The sequence below is a fragment of the Miniopterus natalensis genome, chromosome 3 (genome assembly GCF_054644295.1).
Source record: "Miniopterus natalensis isolate mMinNat1 chromosome 3, mMinNat1.hap1, whole genome shotgun sequence".
In the NCBI taxonomy this organism is placed as follows: Eukaryota; Metazoa; Chordata; class Mammalia; order Chiroptera; family Miniopteridae; genus Miniopterus; species Miniopterus natalensis.
This window is the reverse complement of record NC_142083.1, coordinates 41,430,635-41,449,098: the sequence shown is the minus strand read 5'-3', so window position 1 is coordinate 41,449,098 and position 18,464 is coordinate 41,430,635. Positions and strand designations below refer to the sequence as shown.

The 18,464-nt window shown below is 43.6% G+C and overlaps 1 protein-coding gene and 2 pseudogenes across 2 annotated transcripts in view; 2 read left to right on the top strand and 1 right to left on the bottom strand.

Annotated features, from left to right (window-relative positions):
- The window catches only part of RASGRF2 (Ras protein specific guanine nucleotide releasing factor 2), a 159,076-nt gene that overhangs the window by 118,371 nt on the left and 22,241 nt on the right, over positions 1-18,464 (bottom strand). The window lies entirely within an intron of this gene.
- LOC107535087 (ferritin light chain pseudogene) lies at positions 6,723-7,609 on the top strand (annotated as a pseudogene).
- LOC148093485 (splicing regulator SDE2 pseudogene) lies at positions 16,692-18,183 on the top strand (annotated as a pseudogene).

Here is an 18,464-nt window from a genome sequence, read left to right as displayed (position 1 = left end):
AATACAGTTGAGCTCATGCTATACACGCAGTGCTATTCCAGTGTTTTTCAAGCCACAAGATAACCTATGGATTTTCCCAGGTTATTTAAAATGTGCCAAACATTTATAAAGCTTGTATAACACTGTACAGTTTACTTAAACTTATGTGCCTATTTTTCAACATTTGGAAGGTCTTTAGTTATTCCTCGAAACGTCTTGGTGCATCACTTTTTTTATTTGAATTTGGAGTTATCCTGTTGGTTGGGATTCTCAAGTGTGAGCACAAGTTATGAATAGTTTGTGTTTCCAAATTGCTTTTGGATTTTCATTAGGGATCTTTGCTCCACATGTTTGCCAAAGCTGACATGAGGCTGCATGTGACAGGCATGATAACCAGCTATTGAACAACACTCACACCACAGTTTCAGCAACTGGGTGGCCCCATATGTGATACTATCACTGGAAATTATGAGCAGCTGAGCGGTCCCTACTCTCTAGGAGTTTACACCCTCAGGGGAGCTTGTTTAATCTGGACGGCAGATAGTAATGCCCGTGCCTACCTGTCTGTGCATCATAATAACAACTAACATGTGCCAGGCACTGCACTAAGATTCCTCCTGCCTTTCCTTATTTAATTCTCCCAATGACCTCATGATTGATTCCCATTTCACGGATGAGGAAACAGGCTTAAGGAGGCATGACTGTCATCCCCAGTCCACCCGGATGTATGCCCTGAGCTGTAAGCCCAGGGGTACATTCGTACCCCCCACAACTCAGTTCCCTCTTCTTCCACATAGTTGAGGGGTGAGGGGCTCTCAGATTAATAAATTGGCCTTTGTGTCTCATTTTATTGGATTTTCTTCCATACACAGTCCATTGATGAGAGCACTCAAGGAGAAAAGGAACCCAAATCCCTGACAGGAGGTACATAAGGTTGATTCAATTCATTTATATTAGAAAATAAAATAAATTTTATCCTATAGGCAACAGTGATTTATTATATTTTCTTGAGCTGGAACCATGAGATAATGAAAGCTGTGTTTTTACAAGGATTAACCTGGAATCTACCCATAACCTTTTGCAGGAAGCCTCTGTATTCATTCAAACCAAGGTTTAAAAAAAACCAGTCCTCACGCTTTTTTGTTTTTCACATTTTTTAGCCAGATTTTAAGGACTCTGTAGACAGTACAGACTTTTATCAAATCAAGAAATGTGACTTTGATCTCTTTAATCCCTGTGCTGGACAAATAATAGGTGCACCATAATGTTGACTGAATAAATACAAAACAGTATTTACTATAACCCAAAAGACTACCACAAGAAAGTTGAATTTGGTGGCATGGGCTAAAAAAAAAAAAAGAGAAAGAAAAGGAGTGTATGCCCAGCCAACTCCCGCCCAGCAGGAAGGGATGGCAGCCGGGGAACTTTCTGGGCCCGAGCTTCCTGCAGGCGCGTGGTGCCCTGGGCAGGGCTTCAGCGTCGGGGAGCAAGGGCTGCCTCGCTGCACGGAGTGGCTCTCAGGGACCAGGAAGGGGCAGTGCAGACTCTCAAGTTGTTGAGATTGAAACCAGCAATTAGGCAAAAGGAAACTCAAGTTCAATCTTTCTGCCAACACAGGAAAGAATCTTGGGAGCATGTTTTCTGGGAAGGGTTGGTTCAATTTGAAACCACAGTCAGAAACTTTTTGAACAGATTATGTGGTGACAAAGGGTAAGCAGATGATTCTGATGGCATTGGAATCGTCAAAATACAAGAAAAATGGATTAGCTGCTCCCGGTAAGAGGATACTGATTTTCACTTATCATCTCTGTCTACTGTATACAAACCTTTCTAACTGAGACACACTTTTGGAAACACCTTTACATTTTCAAAAGTACTGTGGCTTTCCCAAAGCCATTTAAATCCAAAGACTTCTTCTCTCAAAGATCTTTCAATCAGAGTGAGAAGCATCAAAAAGAGTCTGAAGGTCAATCAAAACAGGAGACCTAAAGAAATCTGTGAACTGAGTATGATTACAGCTCAATAAACAACAAAACAACTTATTATGGAAAAAAAGGACAGGAAAGACACCAAAATGTTAAATTAGATGTCTTTCGGTATTACAAGTTCAAGTAATTTTGGTTTTATATTTATCCAATTTTTTAAAGGAGCATTTCTTTATTATTATTGAAAACTTTACAAACATTTAACTAACGAAATACATAGTAAAGTTCAAGTTGTTTGCAAATTAGGAAACAAAAAAACACACAACAGCGTCTAGGGAGTTTAGTGAGGTGTGGCTTGTTATTTAGACCTCACTGGAATATTTTCCTTCATATCTTGAAAGCTTTTTATTATCACTAAGGAAAATTTTTTAACTTGGAAGTGACCTTAAAGATTGTCTGATAAAAACTACCTTATCCTACAGCTGAGGAAACAGAGTAAATTTCCTAACACATGGCCAGGCAGGGACAGACCTGGAACTCTGACCCACAATTCTCTCCTCCTAATGAATGCTCTCTCCTATAGCACCAAGGAAAGATAAAACACTGCAAAATACAATGTCTCTCCACTCCTGGGTATGTACTCAAGGGAAGTGAAAACATACGTCCACACAAACACTTGTATGTTCATGTGCACAGCAGCATTGTTAGTAATAGCCAAAATGTGGAAACAACCCAAATATCTATCAATTGATGAATGGAAAAAAAATGTGGTATATCCACCAAATGGAGTATTGTTCAGTCATAAAAAGGAACGAAGTGCTGATACATGCTATGGTACGGATAAGCCTGAAAACACGTTGCTAAGTGAAAGAAGCCAATCACAAAGGACAAGAGGATTCCATTTATTAAAAATGTCCAGAACAGGCAAATCCACAGAGACGGAAAATAAATTAGTGATTGCGTAGACCTGGGGGACATTGGAGGAGTTAGGTGGTGATGGCTAAGTGATGAGAGGTTTCCTTTTAGAGGTAATGAAAATGTTCTAAAATTCATTGTGCTGATGAATGCAGCTGAAAACAAATGTCAAAGACATATCAGCGTGCACTGCATTTCTGTTTCAGGTAAAGAACAATACCGAAGACATCGCACTGAGGAGAAAACAATCGTCTCCGTAGATTATGATTTCAATCAGGGCATGCACACCGTTTCCATATTTGCAGAACTACAATGGGGTACATTGCCCAGGCTCTGGGGCTCCTGCCTCTGTCTGTTAAGATGGCAAATTCTCCATTACCATCTCAACTGATGAAGTGACCAGTTGAACTAGTTGGGTGTTCCATGTCATGGAAAAAGCCAGGCTTGGTTCAGAGAGCCACCTGCTTTAAAGAACGGTATGTTATTAAGATATAAGAAATGAATCTGTTCCAAATGGTGGTTTGACCAAGTAATTAGATGCTGGTGGTTCTCATGCACAAGCCAGTGGTAGAACGTTGTTATTGGACGTGCAGCCTCATGGCCCGACACCACAACCAAAATAGCCTCCTAGCGAGCCCTACTTCTTACCCACGGAGAGCCCACGACTGGCTGGTGGGTAAACAGCACTGTGAGACCAGTGGGTGGATCACTGCCTGGAAAGCAAAGGGTGTGCAGCAAGTGACCGCCACACGCTATCGCCTTTCACATCAAGGAGGACTGTAACCCAAGTGCATCCACAACTCTGTAGCTGAGTATTATTTTTTTCTCCCCCGTTAAATAACAGGAAACTGCTCATTGTGTTTAGAGTTCAGCCGCAAGCAAGAGCTTTATTCTGGCTACAGGCCTCAAATCAGCCCAGAGAACCCAGACGCTCTTAGGCTCTGACCAGACGCGCCTGCCAACAGGAGCACGAACGCGAGGCACACGGGCCAATTCCCGGGTCTCATTTCACCAACAGCTTCATGGCAGGGACCCTGCTTTCAGGCAGGGATCTTTACGCAGTGGGTGGGAATGTGTGCAACTGACTGGCACCCTTATTAGCACCATCGGTGTAAAGTTAAACGAGCACCTCTTTAGGCAAAGCCCCTGACTGTTATCTCCAGGACTTTCATCAGAGACTCACACAAGGGCAAGCATGTTAAAAGGCTGGGCTCACCACAGTGTGGGAGGAAACTGTAGGCTTCTTTTTCCTAAAACAATTCAGGAAAGGTAGACATTCTGTTTCTGTGGGTCTGTAGTTCAGCCTCAGCACAGGCTGTATGTTTCAAAATAGATTTCTATTTTGATGCCTGAAATCAAAACAAATTGTTTTTATACAATTTTCCTGGTCAACTATACCTAAATAAAGCTTTAAAATTATTTGTTGTTATGAATAAACTTTAAATCCAAACCAACTTACTTTTCCTTTATTTAAAAAAAAAAAAATCTGCCTGACTTTTTGTGATATTTTTAAAAATTAAGATAGCTTCTGTCATGTGGTAAATAATCATTTTGACTAAATTCATGTTCACTGGACAAAGGGGTTCAAGGGACTCTCTTTGACAGTTTCCATTGGGTTTGAAGACACCCTAAAAAGCATTCTTTCCCTAAGTAACTCAATGACCAAAGCCAGTTCTGCTGTCAGCTTGCCAAACCTGCCACAGTAAGTATATTATAATGCTGACATTTTCTTGTCCAGGAACATGATAATCCTATTATCCAATATTCTATTTCACTCTGTCCAGTGAGATACCATCTTGTAATATCCTGAAAAATGGAGGCTTAATTACAAAATTTCCAGGCCTACACAATATACACTTTTACTTACATGATCTTGGCATTCCGCAAGTACAAATACATTTTAAAATCCAGATCATTACTAAATATAGGTACAGTGAGGATGTTTTTACTTTTTACCTCTTCCACAGGTGCAAATTTACCCAGTCCTAGTCAAAGGCCCTTCATTTTAATGTCTATAATTAGTTGTTCAAAATGACAAAATTGCATCTTCTGAGCCACAGAAAATATTAAGAATGAACAAGTCACCACAAGTTATCGTCCAGATGTGTCTTAACTACCCCTCAGTTATAGGTGGGTCTTTTTTCATCATCCATCATTTAAAACAGGTAGCAAATGAATGGATTTTAAATGCTGTCTAGTTATTTTAGCAAATATTTTGGTCAAAACATAATGCTAAACCAGAATCCAGGATGTAATTGCAGGAAAGAAAAGCATATAAATAATTAGATGTATTGAAGAAAAAGGCCCTGAAAATGGAGTAGACAGATTAGATAACTACCCCCTACATAAATGGGAGTGGCCAGCTATGAACCAGGAGGCAGGCTCTCACTAGACAATCTGCTAGTGCTTTGATCTTGAACTTCCCAGCCTCCAGAACTATAAGAAATAAATTTCTGTTGTTTATAAGCCACCCAGGCAATGGTACTTTGTTAGAGACTAAGACAAAGAGAGTCCCAAAATGGCAGTAGAAACCGAGAGTTCATGTGTATAAAGAATAAAATATGCCAAGGCTACAGGGACATACTTTGCAGGGATACCAAATAGTGTACCAGAAGCCTATGGGCCCTGCAGTGAACCCAAACCTGACAAGGGCAAGTAGCTCACCACTCGAACTCATCATTAGCTCAGACTATCTTATCCTTGATTAAAACTATCCTAGAGAAGACTCATGTAATAAAGAATAGCTTAATTCCTAAATCTAATAAAAAAAGGCCGTTGCTGGAAGCTATTGTCTGGGTAACAATTGTATTTCCCAGGAGTGAAGGATACTAACTACTGAGAAAGAAAAAACATCCTGTTGGATCACAAACATCGTCTCAGTCTCTTTAGAACAGTGCTGCTGAACTAAGGCTGCCTACATCCTTGACTCTGCTAGACATGCTCAATCTATTTAAATGGTAAGTGAAAAAATATATAAAATAACTGTGATAGTACTCACTGGTGCACCACTGGGCTGTGCAATGTCACCACCCTATAGGTCCTCAAACTAGAGGTAAACCACAGTCAGAATTCACTTTTAACATCTCAAAGATGATTGTTTATAGAAGTACAAAGAAAGTATGAGTGTGTAAAAAATATTACTCTAGAAGTTTGTTGTGGTTTGTTTTGTTTTTGTAACATTGACTAAGAATGTTTTAAGTCAATTAATTGCCAGTATAAGGAGTCTTTCATTGTAAAATCTTTATTGCTAGCTAACTTTTTAAGTATTAATTTTATTTATTTTTTAAAACTAAATTTATTGGGGTGACATTGGTTAATAAAATTATATAAGTTTCAAGTATTCAATTCTATGATACATCATCTGATATACTGCATTGTATGCCCACCACCCAAAGTCAAACCTTCTTCCGTGGCCATATATTTGACCCCCTTTACCCTTTACTGCTCCCCAACTCCCCTTCCCTCTCGTAACCACCATGTTGCAATCTGTGTCTATGAGTTTTTGTTTGTTTTTCTTCTTTGTTCAGTTGTTGCTTTCAGTTTTATATCAACACTGAACCAAACAATCCAACTTAAAAACAGGCAGAGGACCTGAGCAGACCCTTCTTCCAAGAAGACATACAAATGGCCAACAGATATATGAAAACATGCTCAACTTCACTAGCTGTTAGGGAAATGCAAATCAAAACCATAATAAGAACACAGTGCCCTTGGCAGTCCCTGATCTGTCTCTTGCTTCAACAGTGTTTGGATGGAACAGACCCAGGGATGCCCCTTCTTCCAGCCTCCAGCACCCTCCAACCTCTACTCTAGTCATCACCTTTGGAGTCACTTCAGCCATCTTCAGCCTCCAAGACCAGCCAACACCATTTTTTGACCTTAACTCCTTATTGCCCAACAACCATGAGCTCCCAAATTCATCAGAATTGTTCCACATAGGTGGAGGCTGCCATCAACCAACTGGCCAACCTGCAAATGCGGACCTCCTACACCTAACTCTCTCTGGGCTTCTACTTCCTCTGTGACAATATGGCTCTAGAGGGAGTGGGCCATTTATTCCTCGAGTTGGCAGAAAAGAAGCACAAGAGCACTGAACACCTCTTAAAGGTGCAAAATCAGCAGTGGCTGATGTGGCTCAGTTGGTTGAGCATCCAGTCATGCACCAAAAGGTGTAGGTTTGATTCCTGGTCAGGACACATGCCTCAGCTGGGGGCTCGATCCCCAGTAGAGGGTGTACAGGAGGCAGCCAATCCTTGTTTCTCTCTCACATCCATGTTTCTCTCTCTCCCTCCCCCTTCCTTGCTCTCTAAAGTCAGTAAAAAATATAGTTTTTGAAAAAAGAATCAAAACCAGCATGGTGGCCACATTCTCTTCCAGAACGTGCTGAAGCCTTCCCAAGGTGAGTGGGGCAAAACTCAGGATGCCATGGAGGCTGCCATGGCCTTGGAGAAGAACCTGAACCAGGCCCTTTTGTACCTGCATGCCCTGGGTTCTACCCGCATAGACCCTCATCTCTGTCACTTTCTAGAGAACCACTCCCTGGGCGAGCAGGTGAAACTCATAAAGAAGATGGGGACCATCTCACTCACCTCCGCAGGCTGGCCGGCCCCCAGGCTGGGCTGGGCAAGGATCTCTTCCAAAGGCTCACCTCAAGCAGGACTAGGAGCCTTTGGAGCCCAGAGGCCTTTGAGGGACCCCTCTGCATTCCCCTGGTGTCTGGCTTTTGCCTGATCTCCTCCCTGAAACCCCTAGGCACCCTGGAGCGCTCTCCCAAGCATTGGACCAAATGAAAACAATAAAGCCTTTTGCAACAAAACAAAAAAAACAAAACAATCACAATGAGATACAACCTCATATTTGTTAGAATGCTTGTTATCAACAAGTAATAACAAGTGTTAGAGAGGTCGTGGAGAAAAAGGAACCCTCATTCACTGCTCGTAGGAATGTAAACTAGTACAGCCATTATAGAAAACCATATGAAAACGCCTCAAAAAATTAAGAACAGAGCTACCATATGACCCAGCAACCCCTCTTCTGGTTATCTACCTGAAAAATTTGAAAACATTTATTCACAAAAATATATGCACCCCTATGTTCATTGCAGCATTATTCATGGCGGCCAAGATATGGAAACAACCAGTGTCCTTCGATAGATGGTTGGACAAAGAAGGTGCGATACATACGCACAATGGAACACTACTCAGCCGTAAGGAAAGATGAGATCCTGCCATTGGCAGCAACATGCATGGATCCTGAGAATATCATGCCAAGTGAAATAAGTCAGACAGATAACATATGATTTCACTCATATGTAGGCTAGCTAATTTTTAACATTTTAAAATTTCATGTTCTTGCTAGAAAGAGAAAACATCCTTCTTAGTTCTGTTTGCTGAATTAATATGCACCAAGAAGGAAAACAAGCACAGCCTTTTTGCAAGTCTGCTTTCATTTCCTTCTGAATTTTCTTTGTTATGCTAACAAAAAATACATTTCTAACCTCAGAGATCTAATTGAGCTGTTTTACAATATGCTCATCCCTGAAATTTATGATTTATGTAGTTATTTTACATACAAAATAGTCTATAGAGTCCAACAATTGTAATTATTTTCTGCAACGTGCTAGTTTAATTTAAGGTATAAAAGCAAGGTTCAAAGGTAAGCAATAGAGGAAATAAAAATAGTGATTTGACTAATAACTATCGGGAAGAGAAGCAGGGAGGTAGAAGGGTAGAAGAGGTCATGTGACGAGCAAAATCGTCACCTCTCCCTGCATAATGCCAATAGACACTGTCAAGAAACAGTGCTTTGTATATTTATTAAAACCTCCAGAAGAACTAAAGGGAAAGACAATTCATTTTTACCATAAATATTGTTCATTTGTGTAAACGTATAAACACAAACATATAATAAAACCCCAGAAGACTTTGTAGAAATTGAAAAGCTGATTCTAAAATGTAAAGACTATATATATGGTTCCGTTTATATACAATTCTACACTGGGCAAAGCTCCACTGAAAATAATCAGATCAGAGCCTGCCTGGGGCAGGAAGTTAGAAAGAGGGTCTACCACAAAGGGGCCCAAGTCCATTTTGGAGGTGATAAAAATGTTCTCTATTTTTATTATGGTGGTGATTGCACAATTGTATACATGGGCCCAAACTCCTGGGAGTGTGTATTTCAAACGGATGAATTTTACTGTATATAAACTACACTCCAATTGAACTTATTGAAAAATGTACTAATTGAGAAGCTGGGGGAAACCCACTATAATTCCCTGAAGAGAGTATATCCCCATGTTTGATTGCAGCACAGCACTTCGCGGCACAGCTGACCCTGCTTCCAGCCGCCCTGTCAGTGAGCAGAAGCCAAGAGGGCAGCTCCTGGCCATGGAGCCTGTCGCATGGGCAAGGCCGCGGTCGCACCGCCTTGTCTTCATCGGGGAGATTGATGGGTGAGAAGATGTGTTTTCTCCAACCCTCTGAAGACGAAAACAGCAGATGAACATTTAGGAAGCTTTTCTTTTTGCCCTGCAGCCGGAAAACTCTCCTCTTGCAGGTTTCATCAGGACTGGACACTAAGAGCGCACTGCCCCGCCCTGGGCGCCCCTTCCTCCGCTGCCCAGCAGCCCTGTTCCCCGAACCCTGCGGGTGACCAGGGCCCGGGGGCGGCCCTGAAGCTGCAGCAGTAAACCAGCGAGGAGGTTTCTCGTGAAGCTCACACGAGGACAGAATTTCTCTACCTTGAGAAAAAATTCAAAGCGCTCGTTTAGGAGCTTGAAGTTGGGGAAGGTGCTGCCTGTCTTCCTTTTGCTGGCCCCCCTCCCCCCGTCCCGCCTTCTTCACCCTCCCTGCGCTCCTGGAGCCTGAGGAGTATGCAAACCCTCTGGCTTTCCACTGGGGTTGGCCCATGGGAGCCCCCATCAGGAGGCAGGAGGGGAAAGGAGGAACGCTGAGGGGCCACTCTCCAGCTCAGCTACCTGCCAGGATAGGGTGTATGCTCTATAGTTTCTGTCAAATAGACAGTTCCCTAAAGCTAAACTCTTCACTTTCTGCAGCTGCCTCCTGCCCTCATGACTTCAGGCCTGAATGTGGCAAAGGCCCCCCACTCTCCCCAGCCCTGGGCGCTGCACTGGGCCTGGTGGCCCCGTAGGGCAGGATTTCCCTGCCCTCACCATTGTAGTCTCTTTATAGAAGGCGCCTCAGTTACCCAGTTTGAGAATACCAGCTCTTACTTTCCAAGACGTTGGGTAAGGCAGAAGGCTCTAGAGACAAAACGGACCATGATGATATATTAAAACCCTCTCACTATACACAGTAGGAAACTGAGCTATCAGTAGCAGCCACGGGATTTAATCTATTTTGGATATACATTCCCTAAAATTAAAGTTGATGACTTTCTGCTATAGAGCTTTTGTTACAAATTTTCTTCCTTTTTTAAACAACTGGCCTGAACATATTTCAAATGATAGTTCGGTTGGGCAAAATACTACTTACAGAAGACTGCATAATGAATATAGCATCCGTCCTGCAGACGGTGCAATTTTATCCTTGGAGGCAGTCAGAGAGCTGTATACTTAGACTTCATTATTTGGGGCCCTTGCAAAAGGTCTTCACTAAATTATGCATACACATGCCATCAGCCTATATCCAAGGACCTTTTGAAAAATAGCCCCAAAAAACATTCTACCATCTACTTGAGGAATGTTGCTCAGAGTGTAGTTCACTACACATATGGTATTCTCTTTATGAGGTGTTTTGTTTTTTACCAAGTCTAAGCACAGAAAAAACTGCTTCACCTTAATCTTTGGGCCCCCATGGACCCTATCACTGCTCAGGGAGCCTGGACGCTCCTGGCCAAATTTGTAGCTCACTTCTAACAAGTGAACAGCATCTTCTAGGAAATGTTTTGTGTGCTGACCCTACCTTTAGCTTCTTTTCTTTCCACACTACCTCCTCATATATTTTATTTTATTTTTTATTTTTGTGGGCTGTGCTATAGGCTGAATGTTTATGTCCACAAAACATTCATATGTTGAAACCTAGTCCCCAGTGTGATGATACTTTGAGGTGGGGTCTCTGGGAGATGATTAGGTCAAGAGGGTGCAGCCTCATGAAAGGGATGAGTGCCTGTGAAAGAGAAGCCAGGTTGCTCCTTCGCCCCTTCTGACAAGTGAGGACACAGAGAGATGCCCATCTATGAGGCAGGGAGTGGGCCTCCAGACCAGACACCGAATCGGCTGGTGCTCTGACTTGGATTCCTGTCCTCAGAAGTGTAAGAAATAAATTTCTGCTGTTTATAAACCACACAGCCTATGGTATTTTTTATATAGAAGCCCAAACAGACTAAGACAGGCTGTATCAAATCCTTTCTTGCAACGAGGCAGGGATTATTCAGAACAAACTTTCAAAAAAGGCTGAAAACAGCAACATGGATCTTTCCCCGTGAAGCTTAATCTATGTTTTAAAACTTCATTAAAACCACAAAGAAGCACAAATTAGGATGATAACCTTTATAACTTACCCTAAGCTTATCCTAGAACCAATTCCTTCCTATGTGTTAAAGAATTTCATCTATTTCACATGTAGACCCTGGCTGTACCTCCCTCTAATTCTCCTCTGCAAATTAGAACAGTAATGTTCACTTTATGAACCAGAAAAAAAAGTATAACAGATGTAAGACTATATTGGGTGAACTTGCAGAAATCCTCAAGAAACTCAGCTCCCTGTGACATGTCTCTGACAGGCCTGGGAAAGCCCTGGCGCTCCGGAATGGGATGAGGGGCAGGGTCCCCCAAGGGCAGTACGGGCTTTAGTGAGGGTCTCCGTCTCTTAATCTCTCCCTCCCTCCCTCTCTCTCTCTCTCTCATTCTCTGTGTGTGTTCTCTGTGTGTGCAGAGTGTTCCTCCCGCCCTGGCTGAGTGGCTCAGTTGGCTGGAGCATTGTCCTGTGTAACAAAGGTTGGGGTTTCGAGCCCCAGTCAGGGCACGCACAGGAGGCAACAATCAACGATTCTGTTTCACATCAATGCTTCTCTCTTCTCTCTCAACCCTCTACCTCTCTCTCCCTTCCTCTCTCTAAAATCAATAAACATATTCTTGGGTAAGAATCAAAAAAACAATTCTGGACTTAAAAAAAAAAAAAGAGCACTATTCTCTGTGTTAATAGCAACAAGACTCCTCTGGTCCAAGACAGGAGTTAGGGGAGGGGTGTGACAGGACCAGGAGAGGCTGGGAAGTGATGTGGCCGGTACTGATAGGGAAGACCGCCTACATCATGACCATCCTAATGGGAATTCCCTCCCAGGACATCCCATCCAAGAGTCACTCCCTGTGCATCGGGCCCACCAGCCTGTGAATTTACCCATGGCAGCACTTAGGATTCATATCCATGTTGTTAGGTTAAAAGACGCCTCCCCTGGTAATGAATCTGTGCAAACTGCAGCTACTCAAAATATTTCTGTAAAATTTGAACACGTTTACATAATTCAAAAAGGAAAACATATTTTAAATAAAAGTAGCTATTTTTCTTTTGTATACGTTATCTTGGGAACACATTCAATAGTTGAGAAGGTTCTTTAAATGTGTATCAGTATACATCTCAGAGATATAAATGCAAACAGGCACACCAGAAATAGCTCTGTTAATAAAATAAAACAAAACAAAATATAAAGGGATATGTAAGGTGAGACTTTGAGGTAAAACTGGAAAAGGTGGAAAAGATTCTATTGGGTGAGAAAGTCCCATAGGTCCTCTTGAACCTGTTAGAAATGCACAACCTCAAGCCTGCCCCAGACATACTGAACCACAGTCTGCATTTGCAAAGGCCCCAGGGTGATCTTCAGACCTTTGTAAGGGTTAGGAAGCCTTGCTCTACTGTCCCTGAAGTTCTGATATTCTATCAATGAACAGATAATTAGGAAGTACTGATAGAAACAAGGGGTCTCAGAACTCAACAGTAAAGTGAAATTGAGGTTTTGACATTCCTGGGGGTGAATAGCTTTCCTCTCTAGTCTGGTTTACAAACCCCTGACTCACTAGCCTGAGCTTACACAGCTCCCCCGGTGCTAACACCCATGCACTAAGAAGTCAGCACTTCTAATGCACAATGACAGTTTTCACTCTGCTCTTTTCCAGAGTCATACCAAGAAATTCCCACAGAACAGAGGTTAAAGACCATAAGAATGAGGGCATACCAGCCACCCAGCAAGTCAACCCATGACATGGAAAAACCTAGCAGGGAAGTAGGAAGGACCAACAAGAAACAGGCCCAGAGTGCCTGGGAGCTCAGAGCTTCGTCTGGGGATGCGGGGGGACATGACAAGTGCAGGCCTGTAACTGGCCGCAGGACCACCGCCCTGACTAGCCACAGTCTCTAACCCAGCCCCCACAAGGCCTTCACCCAGACCCACAGCCCTGCTCAATAAAGTAGGGCCACTACTACCAAGAGCTCCCAGTGCAAGCCAGCTAGAGAAGAGAAAATGCCCCCAGCAGACGGGAAGCCCCAACCTCAGAACTCCTTTGGCCCAGACTGCACGTCCTGACGGCTCTGGTTGGAGCACCCCACACCCCATCACTGCTTCCGAGGGCAACAAGGCTATAAGAGTGGTCAGGAGGCTTCTCAGGGCTCCGAGAATTCGCTCTGGGTTGACCATGAAACTGGGGCCCTGAGGGAGCTCACCTACTTCCCACAGAATCTGGAAATCAAGCCACTACTAGACAACATAGTGTGCCTTTATGCACTCTGGAAAATGGGGCTGCAGCTGGGCAGGAAAAAACCCTCTGGCGGTCAAATTAGTAAAGGGCCTCTCCTTTGGGTGAAGGAAGACTGAGGTTAGTGAATGGAAGGCGCCTCTGTGCTAAAAAAAATATGGCCCTCCTTCCTCCAGAGGACATAGCTCCCCCTCCTCCCGCAACACAAAAACGTCTGCAACACTATCTACACAACCGTGTGTTCTCCCCACTTTGGCAGCCTTTAAGGTGGGGTGGGAGAGAAGAGGAAAGGAGAACACATAAGCATAAGAATCTCAGAATCCATAAACAGTGCAGACAAATAATAAATAGTATTCTAGAAGTGAAGGAATGGTTCCCAGAAGGCACATCCACCCCTCATCTCATTATAACTTGTATTGCAATTGTATTTTACCACAATATGATTATATTGAGTTTTATAAATTGACCGATGGCATGATTAGCCACAGTATAACTACACTGTATTATGCTGGCAGTCCTGGAATACATTTCCAAATGCAAGAACACAATAAAGCCCATGCTTCCCAAATGGAGCTGTGCATGTCAGCATGTGAGGGGCGTGGATAACCGCTCTGCTCATGGTCCGCCTCCATCTGCCGGTTCGCATTTGCTAACACGATGGGGCACTTTATGAAAACATTTTGTCACCAGTCTACAGTAATAGCTCCAAACTACAGCAGCAACATTATTAGTTGTTCCGATGATAAAGGTTGCTCCAACACAGAATTTCACACAGAGGAGTCTTTATGGAACCCCCACTACAGTAAATGTCTAAACTAAAAATGGTTGCACAGAAATGAGCAAAATCATGAAAAACATTTCCATAAGTATGTTTTTGCTCAATTCTTTTAACATCTGGCATCTTTAGGCTAAACTTTATACAGCAGACGTAATCTGATTTTGTGTCACTTAATCTGATTTTGAGTATCAGCACAAAAAAGGGAGTTTTTCTTTTAAAAAATAACAGTAATAATGTTCAACTTTCTAATTCACAATTCATGTCACCTTAATTTTTTAAACGCCTGCAATAAGTCCATTTTACCATCACTAGGGTATATTATATATGTACAAACTACATCTATTTTGTTGTTCTATTTTTCTCTGTTTGTATATACAAACTATATATAATGGTTAATATTTATCAAGCATCTATTATGTGCCAGACATTGTCAAACGTTTTACATATGCCTTCTCTCAGCACAGTTATCCCTGCCTCTCTCAGGCAGATGTTACTTTTAGCATTATTAAGAGATGAAAAACTGAAGCACAGAGGGGTTAGACTGCTAATATCTTGCAGAATCAGTATCTGAAGTCAGGCAGTATGTTTCTCTCTCAATTGCTCTCAAATAAATGCAAACAGTATCCTTCAGGGCCTACATTATATATCCATTAACTAAGATGTTAAACATTTAACAATGACTTAATTCAACAAGAGTGGAACATTTGACAACAACCTTCATAGAATGTTACTAAGAACTCCAAGTAATTGAAAAGAAAAAAGATGTTCCTTGGCTACAGGGACCTTAAAGAGACAAAAGAATATACAGAAATTACATTTGTTTCAAAGCTTCTTCTAAGTAGAGGTGATCATATGGAATGAATGAAATAAACGGGGAGATGACAGGTATAACAAGAAGGGTCGTGGAGGTGACCCTAAGGTAGCTATCTAAGGAAATACTGCCTGGACTGGCAGGGTGATGGAAGAAGAAAATTTCACACTGTGATTAAAAACAGGCGGAAAGGAACAGGAATGATGGAGGTGGCAGCTGGAGAACAGAATGCATGTCACCAAGTATTTCGAGTCACATGAAACTGTGACAAACTATTTCACATTGGTTTTCCTTTAACCAAGAATCTACATTTTATACTTATAACTACCACTATTCCAGCTTTATTCTCTTTTCCTCTATGTGTTCTGAGGCAACCTTCTGAGTGTTAAGTGGAAACCATCTCCCTGGGTTCCCTCCCTGATCTGCCTCCCACCAGCACAGAATGATCTGCTCAGAAACAAACTAGCAGAGCAAATAAGCGCGATCACTACACACTCACCCGCCATTCACTTATTTCCAAAAACTGTCTGTGTGAAGCTGAAATAAAATGTGTTGAATTCAAATGACTTGGGTTACTTGCTTGTTTATTTTAAAGAAATGCAGACAATATCTACACTCAACCAATTAGTTTTATTTAGAGAACCCCTGCCCAACTTGATGTCCAGCCCAGGGTGAGCTGTTGTTCCCGCCCTCAAGGATTTCTTGATCCAGTGGGAATCAAGTCTACACAATGCCTGGCACAGAGTTGGCACTTGGTAAATGGGAGCTTCCGTTTCTTGAGCATGGTAGTTGAAAAAGTAGATGTCAGGAAGCAAAAGACAAATACATAAGGTCATTGTACAGCAGAGAGCTGAAAAGCACTGGACAGGGACCACCTGGAGGGGTCAGAAAGCTGGTCTCTGTAGAAGGGGAGCCCATCTGATGGGTATAGGGAGCTGGAGAGCATTTGAAGCAGAAAAAAAAAGCAAAGCATGTGGCCTGTTAAAGAATGATGATGACCTCTGTGTGGCACGACTGGGGCCCAGGTGTGGGGAGAATGGAAGTAAATGGGCCAGATCTCAGAGGGCCCCAGTGTCCTGCAAAGGGGCTGCACTACCTAGCAGTTACAAGGAGCCAGTAAGAGACAAGCAGCAGGAAATAATACGGTTATACTAATCTAGAGGGGTAGATGTGATTGCAGTGTGAAGAATGGATTGGAAAGGAAGCCTGGAGGTCACCTAGAAGTTCAGCTGAGGTAAGGTGGTCTGAATTCAAGTAGCGATGAGCATTATAAAAGGATGGACTTTAACAAATACTAACAGATGTCTCCCTGCAAAATGTAGCTTAAACTCCTAAGTTAGAGAGTGTTGGACCTTGCTTGTGTCCCAAAAGCATCCTCATGGACCAATTCAGACTACTGCCTTTTGAACATGGGGACTAATTAATAACTCTACCACCCAAAACACTCCTCTCCTATTTTCCTTCTTTCAGGAACATCTACGAGGCACTAACTACATGTCTGCTACTGGTAGTCATGGATACAAAAGCAAGACAGGCACAGTTCTGGTGGACAAGAAGCTCAGGGTTTAATAGAAGATGGATGAATACACAGATAATAGCCACAACAATCCCAAGGCTGTAAGAGGTGTGTATGAGGTGGCAGGTGCACAGAGAAGAATTAAACCACTTGGTTGGGATGCAGAAGGTAACATTTGACTCCATTAGAGTCTTAATAATCTAAAGGACTTATCATCAACTTTTTAATAATATACATATTGCCAGTGACATTTCTCATTAACTTAGCTGAAGCTATAAATAGTCTAACATATATAACTTCAGATATAGAACATGTAGTCAAGTCTATGAAATGTTTAATATTGTACACGTTAGAGGTAAATCCCATTTGTAGAGTTCTGTTTGCTAGCTGGGGCTCACCTATCAACTACTATGGTGAGAGTCATTTTCTTACTTTTCCAAGTTTCAACTGTTAAACTGATTCTTAGCATTGACTTTCATCATGGAAATAAAATGCCAAAAAAAATATGCAAAGACCTATTGGGGTCAAGCACACACCCTGTATTTACCTGATACAATGAAACCTTTGCTTTGACACAGGGGATCTCAGTTTCTGGGACTGGGTGAAATGGCGCTGGTGTGGGCTGGTGCCCCGCTCCCCGGGCAGGGCAGTGCCAGCTGCCTCCACCCTGTGCTCTGTCTGAGACTCTCCACTGCCGCTGCCAACATCGGCATGTTCCAGTGGAACGCTTCTTTGTGAAATGAAAAGGGTCACTCATTAGCACCAATGACACGGTGTGGCACGGAGCCCCTTTACAGCTTGGAACCCAGACTTCAGACTTCATGGTGGGAAAAGAGGCTTTGGGTCTGTGTTCGGAGCACTTGGTGCTCAGGTGGAGAAGACAATCAATCCAGAAGCGTGCTGGGACCTCAGTGGAGGGAGACGTGGAGGCGCCAGTCATGGAAAAGCAATGGCTGAATGGGTAAAATGAGCTGAGCGAGAAGCTGAAAAGGAGCAGAAGCGCCTAGAACGACTGCAGCGGGAGCTCACAGACCCCAGGCGCGGCCTCCCCAACCCCGCTGCCAGCAGCAGAGCCCCGAGGTGGCTGAGCTGGAGGAGTCGGCCCTCGAGGTCTGCAGGCCGCCCCCAGAGAGATGGTGTCACAGAAATCGGGGAGACTCTGAAGCAGCCTAACAAGTCAGAAACACAGGGTCCAGAGCCGTGCAAAGGAGACAGAGAAGAGGCACCCAGCCCTGCAAGAGTGCGCTCTCCTGCTCCAAAAGTGACAGTGAGGCCCTGGAGATGGCAGCCGAATTTCCCAGTAGTTCTCAGAGGCCAAGAGCACTGAGCACAGCCTGTAGCTCACCAGGAAAGCTGCAGAGCCCTGGGACTGCCTCTGGGAGCTGTTTCAGAAGCCACTGTGCCAGCCGGGGGCGACACCCCCCTGTAGAGGGGGGTGTGGAAAGGCAGGTGGCCGCAGAAACAGAGGGAACCCGGAGAACACGGAGGCAGGGAGCTGAGGACCCGCGAGAAGGCCGCCGCTGGGGCTGGACGGAGAGGGATGAGAGATGACCGCCGGGGAACCCACGGAGGAGACAGGGAGACATTCCCGTCGCCACGCTGGAGGAAAGCGGGCTGCGGAACACGGCTGTTGGTCAGGAACCGACAGACTGACTGCCACTCAGCTCGCTGCCGAAGCGGAGTCGCTGGGCCTGGAGAAGCGCAGGTGTGCGCCGACGGCCGGGCTGAGCGGGCTCCCCGGGAGCCGCAGCAAGGCTCCCTCTGCCCGGGACTGGCGCAGGGGCAAAGGGACCGGTTCCATCCGGCAAGTCTTTGAAAGGGAGGAAGAAATG